This window comes from Thermobia domestica, chromosome 10 (assembly GCF_964235325.1).
Source record: "Thermobia domestica chromosome 10, izTheDome1.hap1.1, whole genome shotgun sequence".
NCBI classification, from domain to species: Eukaryota; Metazoa; Arthropoda; class Insecta; order Zygentoma; family Lepismatidae; genus Thermobia; species Thermobia domestica.
In genome coordinates this window covers 79345406-79367427 of record NC_137463.1, presented here as the reverse complement: position 1 = coordinate 79367427, position 22022 = coordinate 79345406, and positions in this window count along the sequence as shown.

Here is a 22022-nt window from a genome sequence, read left to right as displayed (position 1 = left end):
TATTTATAGCAGAAGTATTTGCATAATGCATCTCGGGAAACATTAAAAATAAAGCATGTTCTGAGGTCCTTAGAAACAAACAACTACTAGTGCCATCTGTTAGCAGTAAATTAAGGCAATAACAAATGCCTTTTATATGCAAGAGCTACGAAAATGGTACACCGTTATTCATCTATAAATTTTATTCTTCTTTTCTTTTTGTTTTTAATGTGCTCTGAAGTTGAAGAGCGATTAAACTAGACCGTCAATGAAGAAATGACGCATTTGGGGGAAGGGAAAGACAAGTAGTTAATCAAAAGGCAAACAAGATGGCGGCATAAATTAACGTCAACTGTACGTAATAAAATATCACTGATTTTGGAGATAGCAATTGCCTTTCTCTTCATTTGGAAGAGTAATTAGTGAGAACCCGTATCATTCTTTCGAAGGTTGTCAAGGTTATAAGAGAGTCATTCTCAAGGATTGGTTAATTAATGTCGATTAATGGGCTATTTCGTTCTTGTACTCACTTCGTTTTACGGTCTGCATACAAGTCTTTATTATGTAGCATTAAGAGATTATGCTTGTGTTTTGCTTAATGTATTGCAGAGTAAGTTCTTTATCAAACCCTGCAACATATCTCGGTTGGTAAGGTAGAATAAAGAAATTAAGGGCACAGCATGTAATCGGGGCTGCCAATATAAATTTTGAGGAGGAAAGGTCAGTGATAAGAGCTCACTTCTGATGCAGACCAGTGTCCACAAGGGACTCACACCCCTTGCAGCAACCATAAGGTACTTAGTTCCTGAAACTTTTAGATGTTCGTTTAGATGAATATGCGAGCAAAAAATAAGCAGTCAAAACTATAAGATGAACTCAAGTTAACCCACAAAAATTTTTCTCCCTTCTGTCTTATTATTCTAGCTACTGCCTTTTCTGATATTAAGAATATGTATGTGTCGCTTGGACAGAGGGCAGGACGCATTATAGGCCTATATATATTTATATATATTTACAAGATTTGAAATTTCTTATTTTTTCTAAAAAAAGAGTAAAAGAAAAGAAAGAAAGAAAGAGAGAAATTTACTGCCAGTGAATAAAACTATCCTTTAATAGCATTTTGAAGAGCATTATCTACGTCGAAGCAGTGCGACGCAAATCGTTCTTTCATCTGGTTGAAGAGGTGGTAGTTGCTCGGCGCCAAATCCGGACTGTACGAGGATGATCAAAATATCCCAATGGAACAGTTGCAACTGCTCTTAATACAGGGGTGCCCACAAGGGAGGGCTATGACGCAAAGTGCGTCATTGAAATATTGGGGGGGGGGGTAAAAATCTGTATAAATATGTTTGAGGGGGCGTAAAAATTAATGGAAAAGAAGATTTTTTCATGGAAGAACACCTACGGGTAGACAATTGGGGGGGTGCGTCATGGACATAAGGGTGGGTGGGCACCACTGCTTAATATGTGCTTTAAACTGTGTGTGAATTATCATTACCATGGACAAACATCACACCTGATGTTCACATGCCTCGATGCTTGATCTGGATGGTTCGTCGCAGTTTTCCTCACGTCTGACAGTAGACGTTTGAAGTGATGTTCGAACCACGCTACTTTAACATCCCAGAATATTGTTGCTGTATCGTTTCTAGCATTTTTCTCTCTTTTTTCCTTTATGATCGATGTGTGTGACCCACTCCATTGATTGTTGTTTGCTTTCTGCATTCACATATTTATACAACTCCTACATCTCATCACTGATCATAATTTCGTTAAGCAATTGTTCTCCTTCCTCGGAATAACAGGAGAGAAAGTCCAAAACAGAGTCCATCCGGTGTGCTTTGTGTTCTCCAGAAACGAAGCACAATTTTTTTTTTTTTTTGTGGCTATCTTACACAAAACAGTCTGAGAATTTTGCGGAAAGTGTGACGTAAGTTGAGATACCGTGAACCGACTGATTTCACGTACCTTTCCTTTGTCAATTTTCTGCACAAGTTCATCACTAACTACAATGGGAGATTATTTCTTTCCTCATCGTGAACTTGAGTTTGTCCATCAATAAATATACGGTTTATTCACTCATCACATTTGGCCCATAAGTATTACAGAGTTCGTGGTGAATCTTAGCTGCTAAAGGTTGTTTCCTTTACTGAAAGCGTATTACTGAATGCATTTTTCATTTCACAGGATTCTCTATAGTAGCGTTTATTCTGAAGCGATGCAACGACGAGCAAACTGTAACACAACCTTCTCCTTCTGTTACTTACTGTTTACTGATCTATTACACGTAGCACCAAAGAACGAGCATTGGTATCACTTTTCTCACATGTGCAAACGGAGGTTTCATTTAGAATCCTTGTATTTTCAACAGGATTTTTTTTTTTTTGGTATTTCCACCAGGTAAATGCGAAAACCTTCCATAATTCTTTTCTCTCTTTTTTTTTTCATTGTTAATATTTTTAAATGTAAAGTTCCTAACAGGTTGAACTGAATTACCTTAAATAAATAAATAAAAAAAAAAAAACTAAACATATGAAACAAATTCATTTATGGTACTTGTGTTTACCACCTAAATGTTAGTTATCTTTCAGAGTCGCTATTTGCGCTTGTATTACACTCAGTGAATACTCATTGAAGTAATGTGTTTCATGGGCTTTGAATGAAGTGAAGACTTTTCAAATGCTTTGTGTGAAGAATCGTACTGTGCGAATAGAAATCTGGAAACTAGTAAAACAGTGGTAAAATATCATAACTGGAAGCTTCCAAATGGAATGTGGTTATGGAAAATAATGCACAAAATTAGCTAGATGGAACCGAAAAACAAACTAGGCGTTTGCAACATTTAAGGAGAGAAGATTTAATACTAGATATAGTTAGAAAGAGGAACATAAACTGGTTACGAAATTACTTCGGAATAAATTGTCTAATTAGATAAAAAGTCTGGTGGAAGAAGAAAGAAGAAAGAGGAGATAAAGGTTCTTATTTGCTTTAGAGTATTAAAGAGGGTAAAAGGAAGATATTTACTGAGGACTATAGAGAGCATGCAAATTTCTCAATTTGCATTACTGACCTTGCTAGTTAATGAACAATTCTTATGATAGTAATGATGGTATATTAGTAAAGAGCAGAGATAGACACCATCACCCTTTTCACCCTCATGAAGTCCATCTTCAACATAACTCAATCTCATTTTGGTACATGATTGTGAGGGTGTGTGAAGTTGAAGGCATTACTATTATTTGAGAGTAGGGCGAGTGAATATGAGTGCGAGGAATTTGAGTGAGGGTGAGAACATCAATATTATTTGGTAAAGAAGGTGAATGAATCTGAGTGTGAGTAAATTGAGTGAGTGTGAGAACATTAATATTATTTGAGAGTGACGGCGAGTAAATGCAAGAAATTTCGGTGATTGTCAAAGTATTATTATTATTATTATTATTATTATTATTATTATTATTATTATTATTATTATTATTATTATTCTCTGAAAATGAAAAAATGAAATGAAATCTTTGAGTTTTACGTCCCACACGGTTATGCCGGCTAATGTAAAGGAGACGGTGATGATGAGAAATGAATGAAATGGTGGAATGAAGAAAGTGGGAGGAAACGGGAGAACGCCGAGGAAACCCATGCTCACGGTGGTTTTCCACACAAAGTGTATTATTATTTGAGTGTGAGGAATTTGAGTGATGGTGATGACATCAATATTATTTGAGGACGAGGACGAATGAGTGTGAATTCCAGGAAGTGGAGTGAGGGTAAGTGAGTACGAGTGTGATGAAGTTAAATGAAGGCGAGAGCATTAATATTACTTGACGGTGAATGCGAGTGAGTGTGAATGTGAAGAAGACGAGTGAGGTAGGGTGAGTGAGTTTGAGTGTGAAAGCATCAATATTATTTGAAAGTGAGGGTGAGTAAGTTTTAGTGTGAGGAACTCGAATGAGGATGAAAGCTTCAGTATTGTTTGAGGGTGAGAGCGAGTGAAAGTGAGTGTAAGGAAGTAGAGTGAGAGTGATGACAAGTGAGTACGAGTGTGATGAAGTTAAATGAAGGCGAGATAATTAATATTGTTTGACGATGAGTGCGAATGAGTGTGAGTGTGAGGGATTTGACTTGAGACTGAAAGCATAAATATTATTTGAAATTGAGGGCGAGTGAGTTCTATTGGGAGGAACTCGACTAAGAGCAATAATATTAATTGAGGACGGATATCAATGAGTGTGAGTGGAAGGAAGAGGAGTTAGAGCAAGTGAATACGAGTGTGAAAAAGTTAAATGAAGGCAAGAGAATTAATATTATTTAAGGGTGAGTGTGAGTGTGAGAAAGACGAGTGAGGTTGGGGCGAGTGAATTTGAGTGTGAGGGATTTGGCTTGAGAGTGAAAACATGAGTGAAATATTATTTGAGGATGAGGGCAGTGAATATGAGTGTGAGTGTGAGAAAGTTGAATGAGGGTGAGGGATCCCTTTTACTTGAGGGTGAGGGTGAGTGAGTGTAAAGAAGTTGAGTAAGGGTAAGAGCATCAATTTTTATTAAAAGTGTGGGCGAATGAGTGTGAGTGTGAAGGTGAGAACACCAATACATTTGAGGGTGAGTGCGAGTGAGTGTGAGTGTAAGGAAGTTGAATGAGGGTGAGGGAATCCCTTTTACTCCAGGATGAGATGAGTGAGTGTGAGGAAGTTGAATAAGGGGTAAGAGCATCAATTTTATTTGATAGTGAGGGCAAATGAGTGTGAGTGTGAGAGTGAGAGAACCAATATTACTTGAGGCTGAGTGCGAGTGAGTGTGAGGAAGATGAGTAAGGTTGGGTCGAGTGAGTTTGAGTATGAGAGATTTGACTTGAGAGTGAAAACATCAATATTATTTGAGGATGAGGGCAGTAAGTGTGAGTGTGAGTGTGAGGAAGTTGAGTAAGGTTGAAGTCATCCCTTTTACTTGAGGATGAGAGTGAGTGAGTGTGAAGAAGTTGAATAAAGGTAAGAGCAACAATTTTATTTGAGAGTGAGGGCGAATGAGTGTGAGTGTGAGTGTGAGAGCACCAATATTATTTGAGGGTGAGTGCGAATGAGTGTATGGGGAAGACAAGTGAGGTGGGCACGAGTGAGTTTGAGTGTGAGAAATTTGACTTAAGAGTGAAAGTATCAATATCATTTGTGGGTGAGGACAAGTATTGTGAGTGCGCATAATGCTTAGGAAAAAACGCCTATCTCTGCAACATTTCAAAACTGTCAACTTTGATGGAATTACAATGTAACAAGTATGATCCACAAAGAAACCTGTTTTGTAACTTAAAAAAAGAAAAAGAATTATTGACGTTATTGCAAAATATTCAAGGATAAACTTTTAAGAATTCAAAGAGAGTTGAAAGCAATTAAACGAATTGTAAACGTATATGATAAAGGTTATTAATCGCAGAACAGGAAGCTAAGGGAAAACGAAAAGATCTACTAAGGAATTCAAGTCATTGACTACAGCAATTTGCTCTACCTGTCATAATAGCTAACAATTTAAGTATCATTAGTTCAAGGCAATACAAAATAAAAGTAACCTCTTTTTCATAGCATTTAGTGTGCTCTTAATTAAGAAAATACATCTATAACTTAAGCCACATGTCGTTACACTGTCAACTTACATTGCGAATATGACATATTTACTCCTCTTTTTATTTATTTATTTATTATTACCCCCTTCTTAAAAATGTTTAATTTATAAACAAATAGTGCTTGTAAAATAGCCGTATTTCCAATTTCTGCGTGCGTACCCTATAACTTCTTTGAGTAATTGGAAATTATTATAAAAATAATCATTACAATCTTGTTTACCTGTAATCGATTTATCTATCTATAACAATTTTCCAATATATTAAGTGGGCGTTAGCACTTACCAAAAAAAAATACAACTAATTTATATTAATGTTACGTACTGGGTGGTCTTGTAAAATCTTGACAGATTAAATTATTATCTTGCAATTTATATGAACAGAGACCAGCACTTTATGAATAATTATTTTTATTAATCAACCTTCTTGTTTCGGTACTGTGCATTTTAATAGGTTTCCTTCAATGCTGTAGGCAATAGCAAGATCTGAAAGCTATTTTCCTTAAATACAATGTTATTGAATATTATTTATATCTTCTAAACTAATTAAATCAATTTTATAATATTTTACCTGCATTTCAAACATAAATATACGTTTATTCGCAAGAGAGCGTTTTCCTCAAACCGGTCTATTCATTCTGAAGCAATGAGCTACATAGAATTCGATATTTTGACAAGAGGATTCACATAGAAGTATATAGATGCTTCGGGGGGATGTACTATTCCTTAATTAGATCAAGTTCTTGACATAAACACTAATATAGCTACCTAAATAAAAAGTTAATACTGGAGACGACAAGAGCTGAAAGTTGATTGGTTGCATGGCAGCCGAACCACACTAATGTGTTTAAATTTCAAGACTCTCTCATCGGGAATCGAATCCGAGACCAAGAACACTAATGGCGACCATTCTAGCCACTTTTTAAAAATAGATTGTTTATTTCTAATAGACCACATTCATATATGCGCGCATGAATAAATATAGATTATACGAAAGAGGGTCAGGAACTAAGATTACAAGCCCATATTTCTGGAGTTTCAGGGGAGTGGAGACTAAGCAATAATTTTACAACATGGCGTTCGCAACCGTGCAGAGTTTCAGTCACCCACCACATGTGGCGCTAGTTGTAGGTAAACACAAATGGCGACTCGTACGGATAACTGATCTCGCGAAAGAAATTCGCTCAGGTATTCTATTTCTATGGAAGAAACATGTAACCGCGGTTGAAATTCAACGGCAGCTGGTAGAGGTTTACGGAGAGTGAAAGAAAAACATAAAAATTTAACGAAGATAAAAGAGCTAATGTAGAGTTGGAGAGGAGTCGCTAAAATTAATTTTCTTTAACGAGGACGATTACGAAAGATCACTTACTGATTGAAATCCAGATTATTTTCCAATAGAGTAACTTCCAATAAACCTTTTGTTATTGTTAATTATTCCATATCGGACTCCCGAAGAAAACTCATCGAAACAACTTATTGACCGTGCCAATAGCGACTACTCTCAATCATGACTCCGTTTTCTTTCATTTAGAAATAGGAAAGAAAGAGAAGAAAGTAGAAGGGTAAAAGAAGGAGGTAGGTAAAGAAGAAAGAAAAGAAATAGGGTATTTTAATGAGAAACAGATTACTGGATAATTCCGGAAATATAGTAAAAGGTCGGGAAAGTCGTTGAAAGATGAATCATTCTAAATGTTATTAACAACTAATCAATTTTGGAATGCTTCGGAATAGACACATGTTCCCTCATACCACCCAGACCTAGCTCCAGGCACCACGATCATGGGGTTGCCCAGACCTAGACCTGGAAATGAGAAAAGTGGAATTTAATTCTTTGTGATGTTATTCCAACTGGTGATTGATAACCATCCAGCATCTGAACTCCGTCCTCTAGGATCGACCACACATATGAATTAGCCGAGGAAAAAAAAAAATCACACTTATCAACTCAATATAAATTTATGTATCGCATCAATAAAAATTTCAACTTCCTGGAAGAAAGATGTCGTATTTAGGCTTATCCTGCTATTTTTGCTTCACTCCTCGAGCCGATTTAAACCATTAGTGACGGTCCTTCATGACCTAGGTTATTTACCTTAACACATATATTAAAACATGACACATATATTACAGATGTTAATATGACAAATGATATCACTAAAATTACTTATATTAAATCTATCATGCATTCACACGCTCACTCACTCAGGACAGTGTATATATGTTTAAAGGAAACCAACTAACTACAAAGGTACAAATAGTTTATTACATTCATAGTGAAAAAAAAGGACAAAACAAATAATTATGAAGAAAATATTAAAAGCACAAGTTCTTGGTTATATATTAATAGAGTACATAGTGTTATATTTTAGTAATTTTTTATATATTCAATCATATTGACAAACGAAAAGAAAGGGGAAAAAAAATAATTACACGTATCATATCTTAGGCATGCTAAAGCAAAATGATGATTTGCGACATACGCAAAAGAACAAACTTATTTCACTTGAAAAAAAAAATTGGACAAAGAGGGAAGAAAAAAAAACTTTTTGGTGTATTAGAACTTATATGAGTCTCTACCTCACGTCGAGATATTAAAATATTAATAATTTCGAGCGTCCAAATCACAACTCACGCACTAGTCGTAGTGTCCAAAACGTTTCGCTCCATTTAACTTAGTTTGTGGTCATTTATATATATCTCTATATGTATATATATATATCTATTGGTTTACAAAACCATTCGTCGTCTATATTTGGTTTGTAACTGGTAACAGTTTATATCTGCAATCGCACACTGCTACGTCTATACCCATCTAGGGATTTCGAGAAAATAACTTTCACTAGAGGAGGTTTCTCCTCTTAGACGGTCTATTTCCAAATTTATTAATCGAATAATTTCAAGTTATTTATCCAACACTGGGACACTTCACGAGACCTTTCATTAGGATCACTTTCGTATATGTTTATACATGGTTCGGATTAAAAAAAAAATGATCTTCCACAGGTGTACGGAGTATGATGGTTCAAATTGAGGATAAAAAAAAAAAAACTGGTCAAGTCACAGGATACATATGAAGGTGAGAAGGATTCAAGGTGCACTTTCCACAATGGTTTTAGGTTAATTGTTCAGGGATAATATTTGTTATGATGTGGGTTACGTTTAGACCTGCCGATATTTTTCAATGCATGCCATTATATAATTACAGAGGTTATCACTTACATTGATTCAGAAGAAAAGGAAAATTACTTAAGTGCACGGCGGTATTCTTAACAAAATCTACATTCTTAAATTCGTCGGAAGACTTCTGGTAAACTATAGCAACCAATACACGTCTAGTGGGGACAGACACGAGCGCTCTTACATATATTCATAATACATTTAATATCATACTTTTACTTTAACATCATATTCACATACTAATTACACATATATTTCGAAGTATTTATTTCTCTCTCTCTATATATATATATATTTATAATAAATGCGCACACATTTAAATTAATCACCCCTACAATAAATTCTAAGAAGGTTGCAACATTGTCCAAGAAAACAAATGACTTCCAACATTACATTTGGAAACAAATTAAATTTTATCTGATACCGCGCGTCTATAAATTTTTAACTTTTATATAATCAATTCGTGTTTAAATCATGAAGAAAAAAAAACTTTGTGAGGCAGGCACGTAACACAGAGCATTTCTAGATATAACTAGGTAAATCAAAATACAATTTCTGGGCCCAGGTTAACTACAAAGTAATTGAAAACCAAAACAGAAAGGAAAGTGACCAACGGATTAAAAAAAACTTAAGAGGAACGACGGTGAAAGAACGTAATCGAAGTGTCGTCAAATACTAAGTCTTTGTTCATTTCAGCGATAGGTCAAAATGTGATGGAGGACCCAATCATTATCTACTTTATCTATGAATCGTGTCTTGCAACGTCTCAGCTGGTAATTTCAGATCAGAGTTGTAAGTTAAATAAATTGTAAGCAACAAGTTCAAAATCGGGGGGGGGGGGAAGGTTGAAAAAATTAAAAAAAACTTGAAGAAATGAAGACAGAGAGAGAGATAGAGAAGAAGGAAGACGAAGAATAGGGGCGCCAAAGACTTAAGTGAGAAATAACTAACGCTACAAAGTTAGAAGTCGAATTTCGCTCTCAACAAAATCCATAGCCAAAATATTCTTAACATGCCAGAAAGGGTGGTCTACTCAAATACGTAGACTCAAGGGGCGTCCTGCTGCCAAGGATGCAAGTTCTGTGTCCATCAGATCCCAATCCCACAAGAGTTGGCTTGTAAGATTGAAATCCGATCCCCGTATCCGGCCCAGACCAGCAGGATAAAAGGAGAGGGGGAAAGGGACCAGGTAACTGCGTCCCCAATTTTGAAATCTCTAAGAAAAAAAAATATTCGACCCCTTAGAAAACTAAGAAGGTTCGAGGACAGTAATGAAACTAGAATAGAAGTATTATCTAAGATATCCCTAACTAATGATTTGCCGAAATAAAAAAAAATTAAATAAACTGAATTTTGGATCGGTGATTTCTATGCCAAACCTCACCGATAGCTACCCCGCGCAGACACGCCACAGTCTGGGATGTCGTTAATTTCCCTCGTCTAATTAAACTAAGAAAAGAAATGAAAATACTTAAAGGGACATGGGGTCGACATCCGGGTACGCGAAAATAAATTTCAATAACTAATTGTTTTGATTCTGTACCCAGTCAGAGCTGTCGCCTCCATGAACATTGTAAGCTAGCCTGAGTAGGTAACGTGAAGAAAAAAAAAAAATCTCACGGAGTGGTACATTCTATTTTTAAAACCGACCAGAAGATATGATTCACTACAGCCCTGTTGTCTAACTACTATTGTCTTTTCATACTTTATTATTCAATATGTCTAGTCAGCGATTATATGATGCTACCCATTCTATCAGATGGTATTACTATGGTTGATTACTATTATGACACATAAACTACAAAGTATTACCGTAGTCCGACTATATATCGCCCTCCGGTCCGCGTGATATTATGGTGCAGGGGTCAGAACCTGAGATGTTTGTAGTTACACGTATCTATTCAATATCTATATATCAACACGCGGCGAAGTATTCACTGGGCTACTATATATTTAACTATATGGGTGTCCTATATTCTATATTCATTTACTACAATATTCATATACTTATTAATATTCATATTCACATTAATATTCATTTGCCACGACGCTATATTCTACAAACACCCTGTTTCCTCTATCTACGCCCAGCCTATTTACACATTTCATCATAATACTTTAAAATCTATAATCACTACAAACATTTTCCCATTCCGATCACCGCACGACAACCTCACTCGAACCCAAGACTCTTTTACCACACACACAATACTATGTAATACTCTGTAGCTTTATTAAGAACGAAAGAAAAAAAATCCTATGTATGTTCACTGAAAATAGAATTATCTGCGATAATGTCTAATGTTTATAAAATTCTGCATCAACAATGAAATTCTACAGCCACGAAGAAAAATGGACATTTAATATATTTTCAAAGCGAAGAACTAGCATCATATCGCCCGACTTCTGTTAAAAATTTACGTATTGTTTATTTATTTAAATATTTAGATTTCTAGACTATGCAGAATGTTGAAACTTTCAGAATATATTAATTTTAGGTCACTTGACCTAACTGTACATTCATATGGGCTGTGAATTATACCTTCTAGGTTTTATTTCGGAAAGAAAGGTCAATTTCATGAAAACTAAATCACTAAGCACCTCGACGGAAGAATGGCGGTTAGTACTGACTTTTGACACTAGGGCTAGCGACGATATAATGAACCCTTGAACAACTGAATGTGACCTTGTACACGGAATTATTATACTATATTACGTTCACTTAATGACGGAGTAATAAAAATTTATCGCATAGTAAATACTACACTGTCCAACACACTCTTTCATCACTTAATTATCACTATCACTGATACTACATTACAAATATACACATACTACTCGAACTACAAGACACATCATGCCACATTCATACTACACACTACATTAATACATGTTATACTAATAAATATACACAGAAATCATTCAGATTTTACCATGTTAAATCGGCTCTATGAAAGGTAACGAAAGGAAAGAAATGAACAGGGCCAACTGGCTCTTTATTTACTAAATCACATTCTTGAAATCAACCTGTTTAATCGATGCCCTGAGGGGACATATCGGAGTATTAGCTAGCAATAGGACCCCTGCCCTGAAGGGGCAGGAACCCGGAACAAACTACATGTTCAACTCATCCCGCTGGAAGCCGTACTCCCAATTTGGGAGTCAGATAGGAGCCCTTACTGAAATTTACACGTGCATTGTGATTACTGGACTGACTACCACAAAATTAAATAGCGCCATGTTACTAATAAATAAATACAAAAAGAAATCACATCCACTACATACACGAACACAAACGGTAGTGAGGCAGGCCTTACGTAACTAGAAAAGGAATAATTTTAAGGATAAGAATATTTTAAGGGAGAAAACACCACTCCTCCGAAACTGTTTATAGATTCCTAAGAAAACTCGCAAACTGATGCACTTTACAAAGCCTGTCCATAACTAACAATATCTGCACAACATGGCGTCATCTATTTTTTATTTCTTCAGTCCGGTTTTTACTAGGAAAAACTAACAAATTATGGCTCCGTAGCTTCCTGCTTGGTAGTTATTCGACTATTATATTAGTTTTACCTTTTACTGCAGTTTTTCTCACTCCGTTGCGACCTTTTAAGCTCGACGATCGAAATCTGGCTGTTGTCAGCAAGATTTTCCGGCTTGGAAATGGAATAATTGCGCCCTAATATCATCGCGTGGGTTTATCATCCAATCAAAACTAAGCATTTTGGCGGTGGGGCTTTGAAACGAATAAAATTTGGTAAAATCTGGATTAAACTAGTTTTTTAGAAGGACCTAGGTATCTAAAAGAGAGGTGAAGGGTGGTCCTGAAAATTCTGTCGAATTTTAGATTGGTTATTTGATCTGGAAAGTTCCGTCCAATAGTGGATCTATATTTTCGGATAGCACTGACACCGTAAGAATTGTAATAATCCATTTACATATACATATGCAAGACTTATAACTAATTTAAAATATAAATAAAGATATTGATTCCCAAAACTATCATTCCCAATGAATTTTTTACAGTTTTTCCATGTTAATTTGAAATAGAATAACAAATAAAATTACGAATTATATGAACAGCCAGAAATTTTTTGTTAAACATCAAGTACAGTCGGTGCAAAAAATTTCGGGCACCCTCCTATTAAAAACATAATTTCATTAGACTGTAATGGCACATTACAGTTCCCCGGCGTCGTTAAAAAAAATTTTGTTTGAATAACAAAATTTTGTTGAATAGAATTAACATGTATTAATACTAATAAACTAACTACTCACTCATACACTCATACACTCATACACTCAAATGAGACAGTGTAACATTCACTTTGGGTATTGAGATAGAAGTTCACGTTTTTTGTCCTCGGTACAGTTGAAAAGTTTAAGATTCTGGAAATTGTGAGTTCACCTTTTAGGTAGCAGGAAAACACTAGGTAACCAGTTCGCAATGTTCCCATCGAAAGTGGGAAAACGTTCGATGTCCCTCAGCGAAACCTTGGAACCCATACTAACATAAGCAGGGGAATAGTTACTGGGAATTAACATATTATCCTGCACAATCGGAGTCGTCACCGGATTTACCACCGACGACGTAGTAGCGGTGTTATAATTACCCATGTAAGGGAAAGGGATTCTGTTGGTCGTATTGAGTATGTTGGGCTCCATCCCCGGACCAATCGCACCCATGAACAACGACTCAGAATGGCACCCATCTCCTTTTCCCGGCAACACGCTATGTGATTGTATACCTCCATGTAAGGAGGGAGCACTCACGCTAGTGACCGTAGTCGTCACAACACTCGACTGATTCGGCACACTATTAGAATTGAACCACGACTTTGGTTCTGACCGATACATGGGGTAGTGAGTCGCAATATCCCGTGCATCAACTGACGTTAAATTTTCTTTTCCTGCGCTACATGTAGTTGTTATCGCAGGTAATATTTCTGAGAAATCGCTACCGGGGAAAGTATAGGTTACCTCTGATTTTTCGCGACTAGATTTTGTCATTTCTTTTCGAATATTTACTATGTCGTTCTGAATTTTCGAAATTTTCTGGTCAGTTACTTCCAGTTCGGTTTTCAATGATAAGTCTGACAAGGTTGACTTTAAACTATCAATTTCGGCCTGCTGTGTTTCTAGTTTATTGTCGATTTTATGTAATTTTGTATCCATTTCTTCAATTTCAGAATTTACATGATTTAATTTACTTTCAGTCTCCTGCTGAAGTTGCTTTATGGACTGTTGAGCCTCGCATCTGACCAAATCGATGTCAGTAGACGTTTGCTCTCTCAATTTGTTTATTGAGGAAGCAAAGTCCAAACATATGTTGTCTATTTTGTGAGTTAATACTTCGAATCGAGATTCGGTTTCTCGTTTCGAGGTGTCAAATTTCTCATTTATTTCGCGTCTCATTTCCAGACTATTCTTATCTATTTTTTCATTTATTTCGCGTCTCATTTCCCGGTTATTTTCATTCATTTCTTGTAGCATTTGTTGCAATGAAAGGAGGAGAGCGTCATTATTAGATGACACAGTCTTCCTTTGCTTTTCTTTGGGTTTATCACCAATTGGATCCCCATCTTTTTCATCATCATCGAGGTCAGATATCTCCACTGGAGATATTTGGCCTCGGTTCTTCGGGGTACTATACCCTCGTTCACCGTCCGAATCGGGATGCTCATTTTCTTTTTCAGAGGATAAACTCATAGGTTCACGCGACTGGTGGAGCTTCCCCTCACATTCTTTACAATATTTGACTATCTCACCAGCCCGGACCTTTTCTGCATTTTCAGCAGTATCCTCTAAATTAATACAACTGAAATGAATCCATTTCAGCCCACATTCGTGACACCTCACTAGCCTACGAGAGACGCGAGCTCTTTTCTCACTACTTTCTAATGTACATTGCGTACATGAGACTTCCGCGTTCTCGTGTGATACTACTTCCCTATTGGTTGCCATAGTTTCCATATAAAAAGACACAATATAAACACATGCAATTATATACTTATCGACTAACAAGACTTATTATTCAGGCACTGTTCATAAATTAAGGGACTCCTATCTAATTCCCTCCTTGGGTCAACTTCCAGCATTTTCAAATTTTAGAATTTGACAAATTCCTTCATTTCCCCCTTTCTACAGAGAGAGACAAAGATAGCAGAACAGCCAATGACTATAATTATTTAATCTCACTGTGACTTTTTAATTATTCATCTTTGTGGCCAAGTCAATATGTGCTCGATCCTAAACAGTGTTTAATAAATAATTTCAGATTCGTTACCAGGGAAAACAATTGTTTCCATGGTAACTGTCCTATGTCAACGGTCGCCAATATTGAAAGAAAACGTTTCGTCCGTTGCCATAGAAACCGCCGTTTCCAGGGCAACAGATCCTGTCACGGTTAGCCAAAATTTGAAAGAAAAACATAAAAATTTAACGAAGATAAAAGAGCTAATGTAGAGTTGGAGAGGAGTCGCTAAAATTAATTTTCTTTAACGAGGACGATTACGAAAGATCACTTACTGATTGAAATCCAGATTATTTTCCAATAGAGTAACTTCCAATAAACCTTTTGTTATTGTTAATTATTCCATATCGGACTCCCGAAGAAAACTCATCGAAACAACTTATTGACCGTGCCAATAGCGACTACTCTCAATCATGACTCCGTTTTCTTTCATTTAGAAATAGGAAAGAAAGAGAAGAAAGTAGAAGGGTAAAAGAAGGAGGTAGGTAAAGAAGAAAGAAAAGAAATAGGGTATTTTAATGAGAAACAGATTACTGGATAATTCCGGAAATATAGTAAAAGGTCGGGAAAGTCGTTGAAAGATGAATCATTCTAAATGTTATTAACAACTAATCAATTTTGGAATGCTTCGGAATAGACACATGTTCCCTCATACCACCCAGACCTAGCTCCAGGCACCACGATCATGGGGTTGCCCAGACCTAGACCTGGAAATGAGAAAAGTGGAATTTAATTCTTTGTGATGTTATTCCAACTGGTGATTGATAACCATCCAGCATCTGAACTCCGTCCTCTAGGATCGACCACACATATGAATTAGCCGAGGAAAAAAAAAAAAATCACACTTATCAACTCAATATAAATTTATGTATCGCATCAATAAAAATTTCAACTTCCTGGAAGAAAGATGTCGTATTTAGGCTTATCCTGCTATTTTTGCTTCACTCCTCGAGCCGATTTAAACCATTAGTGACGGTCCTTCATGACCTAGGTTATTTACCTTAACACATATATTAAAACATGACACATATATTACAGATGTTAATATGACAAATGATATCACTAAAATTACTTATATTAAATCTATCATGCATTCACACGCTCACTCACTCAGGACAGTGTATATATGTTTAAAGGAAACCAACTAACTACAAAGGTACAAATAGTTTATTACATTCATAGTGAAAAAAAAGGACAAAACAAATAATTATGAAGAAAATATTAAAAGCACAAGTTCTTGGTTATATATTAATAGAGTACATAGTGTTATATTTTAGTAATTTTTTATATATTCAATCATATTGACAAACGAAAAGAAAGGGAAAAAAAAATAATTACACGTATCATATCTTAGGCATGCTAAAGCAAAATGATGATTTGCGACATACGCAAAAGAACAAACTTATTTCACTTGAAAAAAAAAAATTGGACAAAGAGGGAAGAAAAAAAACTTTTTGGTGTATTAGAACTTATATGAGTCTCTACCTCACGTCGAGATATTAAAATATTAATAATTTCGAGCGTCCAAATCACAACTCACGCACTAGTCGTAGTGTCCAAAACGTTTCGCTCCATTTAACTTAGTTTGTGGTCATTTATATATATCTCTATATGTATATATATATATATATCTATTGGTTTACAAAACCATTCGTCGTCTATATTTGGTTTGTAACTGGTAACAGTTTATATCTGCAATCGCACACTGCTACGTCTATACCCATCTAGGGATTTCGAGAAAATAACTTTCACTAGAGGAGGTTTCTCCTCTTAGACGGTCTATTTCCAAATTTATTAATCGAATAATTTCAAGTTATTTATCCAACACTGGGACACTTCACGAGACCTTTCATTAGGATCACTTTCGTATATGTTTGTACATGGTTCGGATTAAAAAAAAAATGATCTTCCACAGGTGTACGGAGTATGATGGTTCAAATTGAGGATAAAAAAAAAAAAACTGGTCAAGTCACAGGATACATATGAAGGTGAGAAGGATTCAAGGTGCACTTTCCACAATGGTTTTAGGTTAATTGTTCAGGGATAATATTTGTTATGATGTGGGTTACGTTTAGACCTGCCGATATTTTTCAATGCATGCCATTATATAATTACAGAGGTTATCACTTACATTGATTCAGAAGAAAAGGAAAATTACTTAAGTGCACGGCGGTATTCTTAACAAAATCTACATTCTTAAATTCGTCGGAAGACTTCTGGTAAACTATAGCAACCAATACACGTCTAGGGGGGACAGACACGAGCGCTCTTACATATATTCATAATACATTTAATATCATACTTTTACTTTAACATCATATTCACATACTAATTACACATATATTTCGAAGTATTTATTTCTCTCTCTATATATATATATTTATAATAAATGCGCACACATTTAAATTAATCACCCCTACAATAAATTCTAAGAAGGTTGCAACATTGTCCAAGAAAACAAATGACTTCCAACATTACATTTGGAAACAAATTAAATTTTATCTGATACCGCGCGTCTATAAATTTTTAACTTTTATATAATCAATTCGTGTTTAAATCATGAAGAAAAAAAAAACTTTGTGAGGCAGGCACGTAACACAGAGCATTTCTAGATATAACTAGGTAAATCAAAATACAATTTCTGGGCCCAGGTTAACTACAAAGTAATTGAAAACCAAAACAGAAAGGAAAGTGACCAACGGATTAAAAAAAAACTTAAGAGGAACGACGGTGAAAGAACGTAATCGAAGTGTCGTCAAATACTAAGTCTTTGTTCATTTCAGCGATAGGTCAAAATGTGATGGAGGACCCAATCATTATCTACTTTATCTATGAATCGTGTCTTGCAACGTCTCAGCTGGTAATTTCAGATCAGAGTTGTAAGTTAAATAAATTGTAAGCAACAAGTTCAAAATCGGGGGGGGGGAAGGTTGAAAAAATTAAAAAAAACTTGAAGAAATGAAGACAGAGAGAGAGATAGAGAAGAAGGAAGACGAAGAATAGGGGCGCCAAAGACTTAAGTGAGAAATAACTAACGCTACAAAGTTAGAAGTCGAATTTCGCTCTCAACAAAATCCATAGCCAAAATATTCTTAACATGCCAGAAAGGGTGGTCTACTCAAATACGTAGACTCAAGGGGCGTCCTGCTGCCAAGGATGCAAGTTCTGTGTCCATCAGATCCCAATCCCACAAGAGTTGGCTTGTAAGATTGAAATCCGATCCCCGTATCCGGCCCAGACCAGCAGGATAAAAGGAGAGGGGGAAAGGGACCAGGTAACTGCGTCCCCAATTTTGAAATCTCTAAGAAAAAAAAATATTCGACCCCTTAGAAAACTAAGAAGGTTCGAGGACAGTAATGAAACTAGAATAGAAGTATTATCTAAGATATCCCTAACTAATGATTTGCCGAAATAAAAAAAAAATTAAATAAACTGAATTTTGGATCGGTGATTTCTATGCCAAACCTCACCGATAGCTACCCCGCGCAGACACGCCACAGTCTGGGATGTCGTTAATTTCCCTCGTCTAATTAAACTAAGAAAAGAAATGAAAATACTTAAAGGGACATGGGGTCGACATCCGGGTACGCGAAAATAAATTTCAATAACTAATTGTTTTGATTCTGTACCCAGTCAGAGCTGTCGCCTCCATGAACATTGTAAGCTAGCCTGAGTAGGTAACGTGAAGAAAAAAAAAATCTCACGGAGTGGTACATTCTATTTTTAAAACCGACCAGAAGATATGATTCACTACAGCCCTGTTGTCTAACTACTATTGTCTTTTCATACTTTATTATTCAATATGTCTAGTCAGCGATTATATGATGCTACCCATTCTATCAGATGGTATTACTATGGTTGATTACTATTATGACACATAAACTACAAAGTATTACCGTAGTCCGACTATATATCGCCCTCCGGTCCGCGTGATATTATGGTGCAGGGGTCAGAACCTGAGATGTTTGTAGTTACACGTATCTATTCAATATCTATATATCAACACGCGGCGAAGTATTCACTGGGCTACTATATATTTAACTATATGGGTGTCCTATATTCTATATTCATTTACTACAATATTCATATACTTATTAATATTCATATTCACATTAATATTCATTTGCCACGACGCTATATTCTACAAACACCCTGTTTCCTCTATCTACGCCCAGCCTATTTACACATTTCATCATACAAAGCGTAGATCACTTCCGACTCGGGCCGGGTTCGGGTCGTAAATTTTTAAGTACACAACCATATTTCTCGGGTCTTTTCGGGCCTAACTTTGTAAATATACTGACCAACGATATTTATGGGAACGTTCTTTCTGGAGAACTTTTAAACACAACTGCAAAATTAATCCTCTAATTGCTGTAAATAAAAATACAACTTTGAGTTCATTATTACGTTTCTGTAATTGGAGGTTATTTCGGACTCATTTGATTATCACACAGACTGGGCTTGGGCTCGGGCCTAAAGGCTAAAACATATCTTGGACTCGGGTCGGGCTTCTCACTATCAACTCACAAACCGGGCCGGACCCGGGCTAAAAATTCCGGCTCGTGCAGACCTCTAGTACAGAGTGAAGCACTAATATGTTTGCTAAGCATATTTTACTTTAAACTATCTTAAAACCTAATATTTCTGAACGTCTTGATACATTTAAATAACTACAAAATAATATCTGTCATCTTTTCTTCTTCCTATTCTGCAGAACCAACATTTAAACCTCATTCTCGATTTGAGGAACGTTTCGAGACATTTTCCTCATTAAGAAAAGTCTATCTCACCTGTTTCTAAGTTGAAGGAAATGAGTAACTTAACTAATGATCATCTCTTCATAAAGACCTTACTATCTGAACTAGTCTTACATGAAAGGTTTTCAACTAGCTAACAGCGTTTGTGCAACATCAAGTAAGTCCACTGAGAAAAGAAAATTGTAGGTGGCGTACTTAAAAAGATAGGTTGCATGCATAATTCCTGTAGTTTTTGGACTTAACGTATACCAGATGTATAACTGAAAACGCATATTTTATAATACTTTCTGTATGTGTTCCATCTATACGTACTTTCCGTATGAAACAATGTAGGCGGTCAGGATCTCACATACAAATGGACGTATGTAACATATAGTTGACGAAGGTAACATACGTATATGCATGTGATATACGGAAAACTGTTAGATGTCAGACATCCTGCAACGACATGATGTAACATCTAAGGGCAGTGTCTATGTAGCATACGGATTAGGGATGGCCTTTTTCGAAAAATCTGTTTTTCGATTTTCGGAAATTTCATTTTTCGTTTTTCACTTTTTCGAAAAATTTTCCGTTTTTCGTTTTTTCGAAAAAATTTTCGTTTTTCGTTTTCCGAAAAATTTTTCGTTTTTAGTTTTTCGAAAATTTTTCGTTTCTCGAAAAAAATTTCGTTTTTCGAAAACTTTTTCGTTTTTCGTTTTCGAAAAAGCCATTTTTCGAAAAAATGTGGCCATCCCTAATACGGATAACGTATGCTCCGTACTGATTTCTATAGTAAGCAAGAGGATACCGTATATTTGTACAATATACCGCTGTCCGGAGAACGGATTTTTCTCTGCGTGGTCAGAGTAGATAAGTAGTTACCGCATTGACTTCGTATCGAGGCGTCCTCGGTTTAAAGAGGAATGAATATAATGAACAATTTTTGCCCAAACTATATCAAAAAGGAGGAGAACAACTAAAAGTGTTTCCTTTCTTCGTTCCAGGCACATTAAACTCAGTAGCACAAATCTTTTCTCAAAGTGAGTGCTGATATTTTCGGCCATGATATTATCCAGAGATCGTTGAAGGTTAATTATCTGCTTTGGTAGGCACTTTGCTCGAGATAATCACACAGGAAGTAATTTGTAGACCAATTCTACTGACCTGAGGGGCCGGAAATCTTTCGAGAAAGTATAATAATAATAATAATAATAATAATAATAATAATAATAATAATAATAATAATAATAATAATAATAATAATAATAATAATAATAATAATAATAAATTCTGTTATTTGATTTATCTTGGATTCATTGCAGTGGGGGTTCCACAAGGAATGTGCCCTCACAAATTTATTTTAAAGTACGGCTGATTATCATCACATTATAACTATTATAGCATAGCATATGCAACCAAAATAAAACAAATCATGTATATAATTTGAATTTATAAAATACTTGCACTACTTTATTCTGTTTAGGTATAGAATTCCATATTTTGAGCTTTCTGCGTTGATCATCCGGGAGGCGATCCGTTCCTCACCTCCACTTCAAATTATCCTTTTGGGTTCGCTAGGGAATCATTTGAAGTATCAAATGCATAATTTTGATGAAAGTATCATGCATTAACTCGATATTCACTAGTGGCTTTATGAAGACCGTGAAAATGTCTTTCATACATACAGTGGCGGATCCAGGGGAGGCGATCGGGGCAATCGACCCCCAACCAGAAGAGGAAACTTTCTTATTATATATATATAAATAAAACCCATCCTAGAGTTTGGAGCTCTTAAAGTATTATAATCCACCCCACCCCCCAGAAGTCCGTCCTGGATCCGCCCCTGCATACATAAACGTTTGCAGACGCTGAAGGGAAACTGATTCAATAAATCCCTGAAATTGTTCACTACACTATGGACAACGTTTTACTGCGTATGCTATGTTGAGGATGGACAAGTTAATTCGGAAATATGGTGCCGTCTGAAGTCATTTGTAAAAAACTTGCACATGTCGCGCTTTATTTGAATGCTCTTACGCATTTCATTTGCAGCCATGACCGCAGAGTTAGGCAAGTAGGTAGGAATTTATTTCGGAACGGGTCCAAAACTTTTGGTAGGGTCCAAATTAAGCATGAGGATAAATTATATTAATTTTTTTTTGATTTGATTTGATTTCAGTTTAGCGTACCTTTCACCAGCAAGGCTATATGAGATGTAGACCTACAGCTTAACATGGAATCCGAACCACATGTGCTCCGCCGGAA